At 38.8% G+C, this 12591-nt stretch overlaps 1 long non-coding RNA gene across 1 annotated transcript; it reads left to right on the plus strand.

Annotated features, from left to right (window-relative positions):
* The first annotated feature begins 237 nt into the window (after positions 1-237).
* LOC116583294 lies at positions 238-10707 on the plus strand. The gene is made up of 3 exons (XR_004282674.1): positions 238-249; positions 9638-9648; positions 10621-10707. It is a non-coding gene; the product is annotated as an uncharacterized LOC116583294 (long non-coding RNA).
* Positions 10708-12591: the final 1884 nt, after the last annotated feature.

Here is a 12591-nt window from a genome sequence, read left to right on the forward strand (position 1 = left end):
GAGAGCATGGGAGAGGAGAAGGTCAGAGGGAGAAGCAGACTCCCCAAGGAGCTGGGAGCCTGATGCGGGACTCGATCCTGGAAGTTCGGGATCATGACCTGAGCCCAAGGCAGTTGCTCAACCAACTGAGCCACCCAGCTGCCCGAGGCTTTAACTCTTGTTTTCAGCTTAGATCATGATATCAGGGTCATGAGATTGATTCCCACTCTCAATCTCAAGGGAGATTTTCCCTCTCCCCCTGCCCCTACTGTCCCCCTACCCCCATGCACAGGTGCTTGTGTGCTTTGTCTCTCTGTTAAACACACACACACACAACAAACAAAACAAGACAAAACAAAAAAACTACACTATATTTTGATTTACCAAGCTTCTAAAGGAAACTGGAAAAATTGGGTATCTCTCAATGTAATCATTAACTTTTACCAATTTACTATCATTACCCTTCTTATTTATAATCATTGATTAGAATTTACTTTTGTTAACCATACTGTGTGTCTGTATTTGAGTGTTTGTACCTAATTGTAAATATTTTCATTTGAATCAAATTCACAGCTTTCCTTTTTTTCTTTCTCAAGTGAATAAGAAGCCTCATGGTGGAATATAGTGATGCTACTAAAAGGATCAAATCCCAGCACCATTTTCTCCAACACAGGTTTCTTGGCTCCTTTACTTATGGGAAGAGAAGTGAGAGACTGTTCTGTGTTCTTACCTTGGTTGGTCTTCTTTAGCTAGAAATTTGAATACAGTGGTGAAACTCACTGGAACTGGCTTATTTGTCCAATCCCATCAGTGTAAGAATTGGAATGAAGGAGTAAGAGTCTGAGGGACTTTGTCAAGATCATACCGTCAGGTGGGGGAATAGCTGAACTAAGACAAAACCATTTTGACTCTGTCCAGTGCAGTTCCAACTATTTCCCAGATGCCTCTTGGCTGACTTCCCAGAAGTCACCCTACTCAAATTTGGCTTAGGTACAGATTTTTCTGTTAAAACAAGCCAAAAACAAAAACAAAAACCTCACCTTATTCACGGAAAGTATTTTTCCTACCCCTTCCCTCTCTTTATACCATTGCCTATTCGATAAAGAATGTAAGTAGAGATGTAGGTCCTGAAGCTTGAGCTAAGAGCTGCCCTTACAAAAACCTGTAAATTAGAGATTGTAGGGATGCAGTGTAGGTACATGCTATGGCTCTGAGAATGTTGCTGGGTGGTTTAAGTTCTCTATCTCTGCTGAGACCTCTTAGAGCCTTGGTTCTTTTCCTTCCCTTCCTTGCCTTTGTTTGCTGTAAGAAACTTTTTTTTTTTTAATTTCTTTTCAGCATAACAGAATTCATTGTTTTTGCACCACACCCAGTGCTCCAAGCAATACGTGCCCTCCTTAATACCCACCACCTGGCTCCCCCAACCTACCCCCCCCCGCCCCTTCAAAACCCTCAGATTGATTTTCAGAGTCCATAGTCTCTCATGGTTCACCTCCCCTTCCAATTTCCCTCAGCTCCCTTCTCCTCTCCATCTCCCTATGTCCTCCATGTTATTTATTATGCTCCACAAATCAGTGAAACCATGTGATAATTGACTCTCTCTGCTTGACTTGTTTCACTCAGCATAATCTCTTCCAGTCCCGTCCATGTTGCTACAAAAGTTGGGGATTCATACTTTCTGATGGAGGCATAATACTCCATAGTGTATATGGACCACATCTTCTTTATCCATTTGTCTGTTGAAGGGCATCTTGGTTCTTTCCACAGTTTGGCAACCATGGCCATTGCTGTTATAAACATTGGACCATTGCTGCTGTAAACATTCTTTTCACTACATCTGTATCTTTGGGGTAAATACCCAGTAGTGCAGTTGCGGGGTCATAGGGAAGTTCTATTTTTAATTTCTTGAGGAATCTCCACACTGTTCTCCAAAGTGGCTGCACCAACTTGCATTCCCACCAACAGTGTAAGAGGGTTCCCCTTTCTCCACATCCTCTCCAACACACGTTGTTTCCTGTCTTGCTAATTTTGGCCATTCTAACTGGTGCAAGGTGGTATCTCAATGTGGTTTTTTATATGAATATCCCTGATGGCTAGTGATGATGAACATTTTTTCATGTGTCTGATAGCCATTTGTGTGTCTTTATTGGAGAATTGTCTGTTCATATCTTCTGCTCATTTTTTGACATGATTGTCTCTTTTGTGTGTGTTGAGTTTGAGAAGTTCTTTATAGATCCTGGTTATCAACCTTTTGTCTGTACTGTCATTTGCAAATATCTACTCCCATTCCGTGGGTTGCCTCTTTGTTTTGTCGACTCTTTCTTTTGCTGTGCAGAAGCTTTTGATCTTGATGAAGTCCCAAAAGTTCATTTTCGCTTTTGTTTTCTTTGCCTTTGGAGACTTTTAAATCATTGACGGAAACTTCTCTCAGTCTAGTCCAATTAACTAAGAGAAATTCCTGCCTGTATATTTAGAAAGTAAGGAAGGTTGGATATTCAAAAAATATTTATATCTTTGGGTTGCGTATCAAAATGCAGTTTTTAGGGAAAAATGTTTTATGAAAGGGATCTCTGGTCATCCTAGCTTTAACTTGCACATGCACACATGCATGCCCATGTGCATGTGTGAGTGTGTATGTAGTATTAGTTCTTTTTATCTCGTGTAAAAATGAATTAGAAAAAAAAGATTGCTCAAAGTTAATGAAAATATTGAACACAACTTTGAAATATTGGTATCGGTAGTTGAGTTACTTCAACCAACTTTCTGAGTCAAAGCTGAAGGGCATCATTTCCCAATTCTGGTTTATAAAGTCTCTTCCTCATAATGTCTTCCTTCAAGAAGGGAAGCTGTCCAAAATAAGAAGGGAGGAGTATTGAGTGGAAATGATGATTCATTACTGTAACTCCCAGCAATAGAATAATCCATTCACACAGTTCTTGGTCATCTGTTTTTCTATGCCATTATGTTAATGAATCACTGCTATTTACTGCTTGGGGAGTAGCACCTTTCAACACCTGTAAGAAAGAAACGCTGTTTGAAAGTTGGCTTCTAGGTTAGAATACCAGTATGTTTTGTGACGTGCTCTAGTTCCAAAAGCCTGGTAGCAGAAAGGACTACATTCATATTCTAAACCTGAAGAGACAGCTTCTCTTAGGGAGGAACTGTGTTCTTCTTGCAAGTGTCTCACTGGAATGAGATCTGAACATGCATGCATCCCTGTCACTGTCAGGCAGAAGAGACCTGATCTGGAATTTGTCCGTATTGACTCTGGCTTATTTAAAATAGAGAAGTACCAAATAAGGAGATTGAACACTACCTTTGCATCTTAAAGAGAATTTATCATATTTTGGATTCACTCTCTTGGCTTTGAACTTTCCAAGATATTTTGGGCCAAGACCTCTTTTCCTAGTTAATCTTGGTCTGCAAACTTGGTCTTCTGAAACTAATTCTAAAATCAATCAATTATAAAAATATATATATAATAAAAATAAAATAATTTTGTCTCAGGAATATTACATTTAACTATATTAACCCAGCATTGTTTTGCTTAATGTTTTTGTTTCTTTATGCTGGCATGATAAGGATAACAAACTCCATGTTTAGGTCCTTTGCACCTGATGCATGAGGTAGTTTGTCTCACTTTTTTTGAGTGTTTATTGAAGTATGATAATTCATTTTAATTTCTCTAATGTATATTATTATTGCCTCAGTAGAGCTTTCTGGTAAAGAGCGAGTTTATTGCCATTTAGATATCTGAAAATTCCATCTGGATGAGAGTAACTTTGAATGATAGGATTCTCTTTGAGAGTATAATTCATTCCCTCCAAAAGAAATAAAGAGCCTTAGACTACAAAATGGGAGACCAGCACAAACACTAACAATGCTAGGGTAGCCAAGTAGTCCTAGAATTTTTGCTTCCCAAGTCCCACGACCAATGGAAACAGTTCCCCAGAGAGAAGCACTGTCTCCAGTTGGACATGAAAAAGAGTAAATAATACAATAAAATTGTTAGGGATTAAATGGCAACTCAAATAATCTCTTTGCTTTTAGGTCAAGTACATTTGCTTTCTGAGCAAATGGAAAATAGGTCTTAGAAATATTATTTTAGCTAGTGTGGTATTTTTACTTAAAAACCATTTTAAGCCTAGTCATAATTCCAGATGGCCAGTGTGGAAATCACTCAACTCACTGTGGAGGAAAAACTAAAATTTATAGCTGGGAATTTACTAGGATTTTGTTGTATTATAGAAATTCAGAATAATGTAGAACCTCTAAAATATCTGAGTATGGTGCAGAGATATAGTAAATAGGCATGATATGGCTATGCTGTGACAAAAACAGTTTTATTCAACACACATCGTCAAGTGACATATGTATAAAAAACTGTCTCATCAATACTTGGTCACCCATAATTCACATGGGTTCTTTGTCAATTTAATAATTTCTTCATTTATGCTCTCCGGAATGGACTCATTCTCTCAGAGAATATTAGTTAACAACAATTAAAAAAAAAGATGAAAATATTGACTATTACCATGGGGGTATTACTTCCTAATTTCTTGCTGTGGACTCTTGTTCCAGGGATGTTAAAAAATATGAATTTTTGTGGTTCTTGCTATTTGCTAAAAGTCAGTGATAAGAGAGTGGCACATAGGGATTCCTGGGTGGCTCAGTCAGTTAAACTGCTGCCTTTGGCTCAGGTCATGATCCCTGGGTCCTGGGATTGAGTCCCTCATCAGGCTTCTTGTTCATCGGGGAGCCTGCTTCTCTCTCTGTCTCTGCCTGCCACTCTTCCTGCTTGTGCTCTCGCTCTCTTGCTTTCTAACAAATAAATAAATAAATAAAATCTTAAAAAAAAAAAAAAAGAGTGGCACATAAATTACAATAGTTCATCTAATCTTTTCTTTTTCTTATGATTTTCTTGGGGTCTACCATGTGTCTAAATTTTCTGTAATCACCTGTCATTCCAAGACATATTAAGGCCTTTAGTAAATTACCTTTATGGATTATGTCCAATCAAAACATAATGTTTCTTCATAGTATGAGGTTTGATTTCACTGAATTTAATAAATATTTATTTAGTAGTAAATTCATGGATTTGCCAGGTGCCAGAGATACCACTAGGTCCTAGTAGACCCTATTAACTTGCTAAAATATAGAAATGGTGAGAACAAAAGGCTTTTGTGCCTTCACCATAGATGTCTTGATGGAGGTTATAGGGACTCACCAAATCTCTGAAAATTGGATGGGATCCTTAGCCTTGTAAACTATGGAATATTATTTTTCCTTCTCTGAGCCTCATGTTTACGTATAAAATGGAGATAACACCTATATTACATGGTGTTCTGAGGATTAAATTAATGTATATAAAATACCTAGTGTTGTAACTGACAGAAGATGCTCCACAAAAGGCATTTATCCTATTACTAATGTTCTTAGGAGGACCACCTTCATCTGGGAACACTGAAATTTAGAAAAGAACATTATGGTTTGATTTGCTTGGAAGTCTTAGTGTTTACTGAGTCAGATTATGAAAGATCAGTGGGACAGAAAGGACATCACCAGGCCAAATCCCTCACAAAAAGAAAGGGGAATGAACCCTTTCCCAAATTCTAAGGCATTCGAGAAAACTAAATTACTAAACAGGAAAACTCCTGCTAAGAAGATGCAGAGATGTTCTTCCCTTTGGAGGATTGAGTGAAGGAACTCTATTAATGCCAAATGAAAGAGTGCCACATTCTTACTTCACAGTGAGCTCCTGAGAAGTATACATCATTCATTCATTCCACAAATACTGTATGAGTACCATCCAGGAGATATTATTTTGACTGCTGAAAATAGAGAAGTGAAAAGACAACTGATAAAAAATCACTACAAACTTCCATTGTAGTAAAGAGAGAAAGATACTAAATATGGTCTGTAAATAATGCATGAGGTTAAAAAAGAAGATTCAATGAGTGCTAGTGGGAGAATAAATCTGAGAAGAGGATAAGGAATGCTAGAGGTTGCAGCTCTAAATGGAGTAAGCCAGGGTAGGCTTCATGTCTCCTCTGAGACACTATTTGAAAGAAATACAAAAATAAGCCATGTAGATAATCAGAATGAAGGGTACTATAAGGGAAGGAGAAAGTTAAGACTTTTTAGTTCAAAGACTTCGTGGTAAGAGCATACTAGGATATTCCAGAACCAAAGTTGAAGACTGAGACCACAGCAAGGTAAGCAAAAGGAAGAGTATAGGGAGGAATAATAGGAAACCGGATCACATAGGACTATATGTAGACCTTGATAAGGAGTTGGTTTTTACTCCCAATTGTGTGAGGCCATTGGAGGACTTTGAGCAGATGAGTGTCATGCTTTGACTTTGTTTTTTAAGTCTTGATGTAACTCCTGGGTGAGAATAAACTTTAGGGGAGGAGGAAGGGTACACAATGGGATTAGGAGCAATAATTAGGAGCTCTCTTAGGAAAAACATTATTTCTTCTATTGAGGAAATTGTCCACTGTATTAGCTAAGCTATCTGGATGGTCTTTATGTTATAGGTAGGACTAGCAGTTCTAGCAGGAAACTTAATATATTCTTGAGCAAGAGAGTTGCAACTTGCAGGAAACACTGCAGCCAACCTGTCTAGAGTCCTGGAGGGCCACACTGAGCAACAGTGATAGCAGAGGGTCCAATGCAAGCAGCTTCTGTCCCAGTCAGATTTAGGGAGCAGTGCCATGGTAGCTGCAGGAGGCAGGAGCACAGTACAGCTTCCATGGTATTGTGCATCATTTGGCGTGGGGCGGGTGGGGGGGGTGGCACGGGAAGCAGCCATAGGGAAAGCAGGGTTTCAAGTGTGGCTGTGGCCTTTAGGCTGTACATCAGTGCTCCTGGTACCAGAGGTGAGGCCTAGAGTAGCTCCATGTTTGCATATATCAGTATGGATGGTTTTAGAGTAAATGGAAACAGACATTTTGGCAGGATGATCTTTTGTAATATTAACAAGTAATTTAGGCATCTGGGATTTGCAGCATCGATTGCCTTAGGGAAGGAATGTTGCAGCAGAAACTCGGTGAAATTTCAAAAGTCCTATTTCCCCAAGAGAACTCAGGGTAGAGAGAATGCTCTGTGAGTCAGAACAAATCTTGCAACTCTCTGATGCTTTAGGTTTGGAGATGAGAAGTGGCAAAAGCGAAACAAAGCGGGTAGTCCCTGTGGGTGTCTAAGAAAAGGGGGACCAGTTCTCTCCTTCACATAAGGAGATAGTATTCAGCAGGAATGAGCAAACCCTAGAGAAATTTGGGGGCATGTGATAGCAGAAGGGATTTGCCCCTCTTTTGCTGGGTAAAGCCCAGTGAAATGCTAAAACTCCATAGAGAAAAGACCAGAGTGGTTTGTCTAGGCAGATGTGTGTGACATAGTCATGAATCATCTGTATTACAGCATGGGGCAGGAGCAGAATGAATCAGAGAGCCCCAGAGGGACCAACAAATGAAGAATTTGAGAAGGAAAGATAGAAAGAGAGAGAAAGAAAGAGAATGAGAAAATGAGGAGAGCCCCGATGAGCATTAATGAGCCCTACTGGGTCCTTTGCATGGGGATGAGAAAGAAGGCATCTGTGATCCATGTGGGATAACCACTAAGGTCTATACAGGATGGTAGACATCTCAGAAAGTGATATATAATGGTCTGATTTCCTCCACTTCCCAGAACAAGAGACAACTTTGCTGCAAAGGGAACTGCATGGGGTTGGGAATGAATGTCAGGGACTTGTTGAAGTAGACATTGAATCTCTTGTACAATTCAGTTTTTGAATTGAGGCTTATACTTGCAATACATTTGTAATACCACTTCATTTTAACCCTCAGAGTTAATAAATATGGAAATAGGACATTTCTTTTTTCCACCTGTTCACATCCACTACTTAGAAGCCCAAACCAGTCACTATTAAAAGTAAACAAATCATGAAATTGGCTGGATGCTTTAGGCAAAAATTTCTTAGGTTATAATTTAGCTTTTAATATTTTTTCCCAAAAGTAAAAAAAAAAAAAATTTAAAAAAAGAGAGTGGGAGATGTGAGCAAGAAATGTGACTCCATTAAAGGCAGAGGGGAAGGTAAGAAGCACATGGATAAAGAAAGATGAAGATGCTGATGGGGAGGAATGAAATGAGAACACAGACTATCCCAAAGTAAGGAGGTCAAGTAGGAATTAGAGGAGAGAGAAAGTGAGGGAATTTATGCTGGATGTGCCCCATATTTGGTAAAGTGGGAGGCAAATCTGCAAACTGGAACGGAGTGGGCAGAGGTGGGCTAGGGGAAGTGGGTAGGGGCCAAAGAAAGTGGAGGGAGCAAGGGCCACTCTGGAGACTGTGATGAAGTCAACAAAGAGAGAACATTTGCCAAGCAGCAGTGAAATCTCAGTTGAAATTAAATAATATGAATTTATAATATGCCAAGGCAGATGTCTATTTCTTTCCTTAATCAATTTTTGCTTTATTATAGCTGTAGTTATTTAACTGATTTTGTCACATGAGGAAATGATTGGTCATTTTTCTCTTTCTTTTTATATATGCTTTTAAAACAAAATTATTTGTTTTGACTCTCTGAAAGAGCATAAAATATAGGCCTTGGGAACTTTTCATATAGTTTTATTGGCCTTTATATATAATTTATGAAGATCAATTTTACCTTCTAAATATATTTGGCATGTTATCTGTAAGACCTTGGGACAAAAAGAGAAAGAGGGAGAGAGAGAAGAAGGGAAAGGAAGCAGGAGGGAAGGGGTGAGAGATGAAGAGAATGGAGAAGCAGCATAGTCCAGGAATTTGGGGCATCCCACTCACAATTTTTCTCTTGCATATATAAATACGGCTGTGTCATTTTAAATGGCTAAGGATTCTTGAGTAAAGAAACATCTTTAAGTTTCTACTGTCTCACCTTATTTTTTTCAAACTATATAGCCTGTAAGAAATACTAATCAAGGGGTGTCTGTCTGGGTGGCTCAGTCATCAAGCATCTGCCTTTGGCTAAGGTCATGTTCCCAGGGTCCTGGGATCAAGCCCCACTTGGGCTCTCTGCTCAGCGGAAGCCTGCTTCTCCCTCTCCCACTTCCCCTGCTTGGGTTCCCTCTCTCTCTGTGTCTTCTCTCCCTGTCAAATAAGTAAAATCCAAAAAAAAAAAAAAAAAAAAAAAAAAAAAGGAAATATCGACCAAAATTAGTATATGTGGTGCATGAGCAGGGCATTTGAAGTTAGATGTACCAGAGACAGATGCATAATAGGATTTTAATAAATAATATTACTGATAATTTTTAAGAGACTTCTCTTCTAAGGCCAGTACTCATATAGTAGGAGTGGAGCCAAGAAAAGGAATCAGAAGTGGGATTTGTACACTTAGTCGCCTGAGTACCACTCTGTGACTTTCATGAATATCAGGAGCTGGTGTCCTCACTGTAAGAGGGACAGGCAATACATTAGCTGGAACTATGGGAAGAGAAAGATGGTAGATGCTGAAATCAATGCTAGGCAAAATAAAGCAGCAAGCAGAATTTATTATTGACAGACTTTTATTACAAAAACACTTCTCTGTGAAATGAAAAGGAAGAAAGGGAGAAAGAAAAAAAGAGGAAGGAGGAAAGGAGGGAGGAAAGACTAGAAGGGAGAGAGGGAGGGAGGGAAGAAAAATTTTTTGTCTTAACCACAGTCACCCTACTTACACCTTCACCTCATCATACTCCCAGAATCCACAGATTGTTGCCTTTCAGTCCTTCAGTTTCCTGTGAAACCTAATGGCAACTAAGATTTCTGTGCTTTAACAGCATGTTAATGGGGAACATTTGTCTCTAGGCTGAACTTTCCTCCCTCACCTTACTCCAGCACATTACTTTTGTCTTATTTGTGGAACCTGATTTAGGAAAATTTGGCTTATCTTCACCCATATTTGTAAGGATGGAGAAAAAGGAATTTTAATACCATTTTGCAGCCTTACTCATGGAGTCATATTTTAGACAGATAGAAAGGTGGCCTAGCAGAAGTTAAGTATTCCCTATTTTCTCTGTGCTTACTCCTGCTCTGTTCACTTCACAGTCTTGCCAAGCCCTCTGTCTTTGTGCAGCTTGCTTTTGTTCGAAAGCAAAATAGATACTGAAGCTCAGGCTTTTGTAAGTCATGACTCTACACAGAGAAGGCTTTTGACCTGGAAAACCCATCACGGACGTATGTTTTCTAAACTCACCAGAACCTTGACAGGGAGACGGCAAGCCTCAGGGAACTTAACTGGAAACAAAACACAGCTCCCCACCAGAGCCTTCTTCTTTGAAAAGAAGTCTGAAAGACACCTTGTGAGCACATACTTATGTCTAGTATGTAAATAAATTATACATAATAAGTTTTCAGTGGGCTATTAGCTTTTCTCAAATCCAATAAAAGCTATCTCCCTCTTGCACTGGGCATAAGTGATGAGATTTCTTGGAAGTTTTCCAGATAAAGTTTTGGAATTATGGGAAAGGGTTTCATGGCATTAATAATGCCTCCCATTAATTCCAGGAAAGTCATTTCCCACCTACTTCTCAATTGGCTAATCCCAAGAAACACTTTTTTTTTTTCTGAAAAAATGTATCTAATTTAACTCATATCTCTAAGTAGCAGCACATAAAATTGTAGGAAAAAATGATACAAGGTGGGATCCAGAGGAAGACAAACCATAAGACACTCTTAATCTCACAAAACAAACTAAGGGTTGATAGAGGGGAGGGGAGGAAGAGGGTGGCTGGGTTATGGACATTGGGGAAGGTATGTGCTATGATGAGTGCTGTGAAATGTGTAAGCCTGATGATTCATAGACCTGTACCCCTGGGTCAAATAATACATTATATATTAATGAAAAATTGCTTATGATATAGTAAATAAAAGAAAAAGTAGTCTATGCCGTGATATGCTTATTTGAAATTCTGCATAAATGAGGATGACAAGGATTAGAAAAAAGGATGGCAAGTCACCTGTGATATAGAAGGTTTTCAATAAGCATTGCTGAGTGAACTATTAAAGCACATCACAAAAAAAATTGGATTATTAGAGTAGTGGAATGTTTGGTAAAATTGTTCAATTTTCTTTAGACTATTATGTTTATTCAGTAAGTTTTTAAAAAATCAATTGATTATGGGGCGCCTGAGTGGCATAGTTGGTTAAGTAACCAACTACTTGTTTTTGGCTCTGGTCATGATCTTGGGGTCACAAGAGAAGCCCCAAGTCCCCCAAGTCAGACTCTATGCTCAGGGCAGTCTCTGCTTGAGATTCTCAGCTTCTCCCTCTTCCTTTGACTCATCCCTCCCCCGCCCCCTATCCCCACTCATGCACAGACAAGCGTGCTCTCTCTGTCTCTCAAATAAAGAGTCTTTTTAAAAGTCAATTTGTTCTGTGAAATTGCTATTAAAGCCCTCGATCTTCTTTATAACCGTTCCCAGCCATCCTGCCACTGAACTGCTTCCATCCTTCTCATCAGTCTCTGGTGATATAAAAAAAGATCCAAGCACTATAAATATAGTGATTATTCAGCTGATACTAGACAGAATACTAGGAATTTGTTACTGCATTCTCAAATTCAACATTGACCAATAAGATGACATAATTAAGGGACTATGTGATGTGTTCTCAAATAGGTAATTTAATACTGGTACCTGAATTTTAGCTTTTATAGATATGTTCCATCTTTTGGCCTCAAAGAAAGGTGAATACCTGGAGAAGTAATACTTGAAGAATCCTTGGTCATTTGTACAACACCATGAATAGTTGGATACGGGAGAGGAAAAGAGCAAGGGATTGGAGGGGCAAGTGCATTTGGGACAGGGCATGTTGAAGAGAGAAAGTAGCAAAGAAAGGAGAGACCAAATAACTCCTTTTCAGGTTCTTCCCAAACCTTTCCCTGCTGTCCAAGAGCAAGCTTCATGACTGTGTTGCAGCTGGGACTGTGGAAGTTGCTGCTGCCATGTTCAGTTTTTGAGAAAGTGACTGGGATTTATGGCTTCATAGTGAAGACAGTCATGTCCAAGCTGCCTTGTGGGCTGAGGGATTCCTGAGCCAGTAGTGAGTCTGTTTAGGGATTAGAACTTTACATTTTCAGACGAGATTTGTAGTCATAAATATAAAGTCAGTATCATGGCACATTTAACAGTTGTTTAAGAGAGTACTAGGATAACATTAAGATCAAATATCAGAGCTTTTAAGTTTTCTTTTATAGATTATGAATCTACAGATTTTAGCCATTCACTTTCAATAACAAAGTAAATATCTTTGATATTAACTGCAAGTTTTGGACTGTGCATTGATACCCAGTCTCCAAGCAATCCAGATTGTTTTCTTTTAGGAATCATTAATCTGTACTTTCTTTTCAATGATGAACATTTTACTTTAAACAACAATCTGTTGACTTTACTTACTTGTGAGAAATTCATACTTACTTACTTACCTGTTAAATTATGTAACTGACCCTTGTTTGAAGTAATCAGGAATGAGACTCAGAACTCACACATCATCAAGAAGCCTGTGAGAGTTGTACTCCTTGCTTTAAATAATGTGACTGAATATATGTGTGTGGGGGCATGTGTGTGTGTATGTATGCACATATACACCCATATA

The sequence above is a fragment of the Mustela erminea genome, chromosome 2, assembly GCF_009829155.1.
Source record: "Mustela erminea isolate mMusErm1 chromosome 2, mMusErm1.Pri, whole genome shotgun sequence".
In the NCBI taxonomy this organism is placed as follows: Eukaryota; Metazoa; Chordata; class Mammalia; order Carnivora; family Mustelidae; genus Mustela; species Mustela erminea.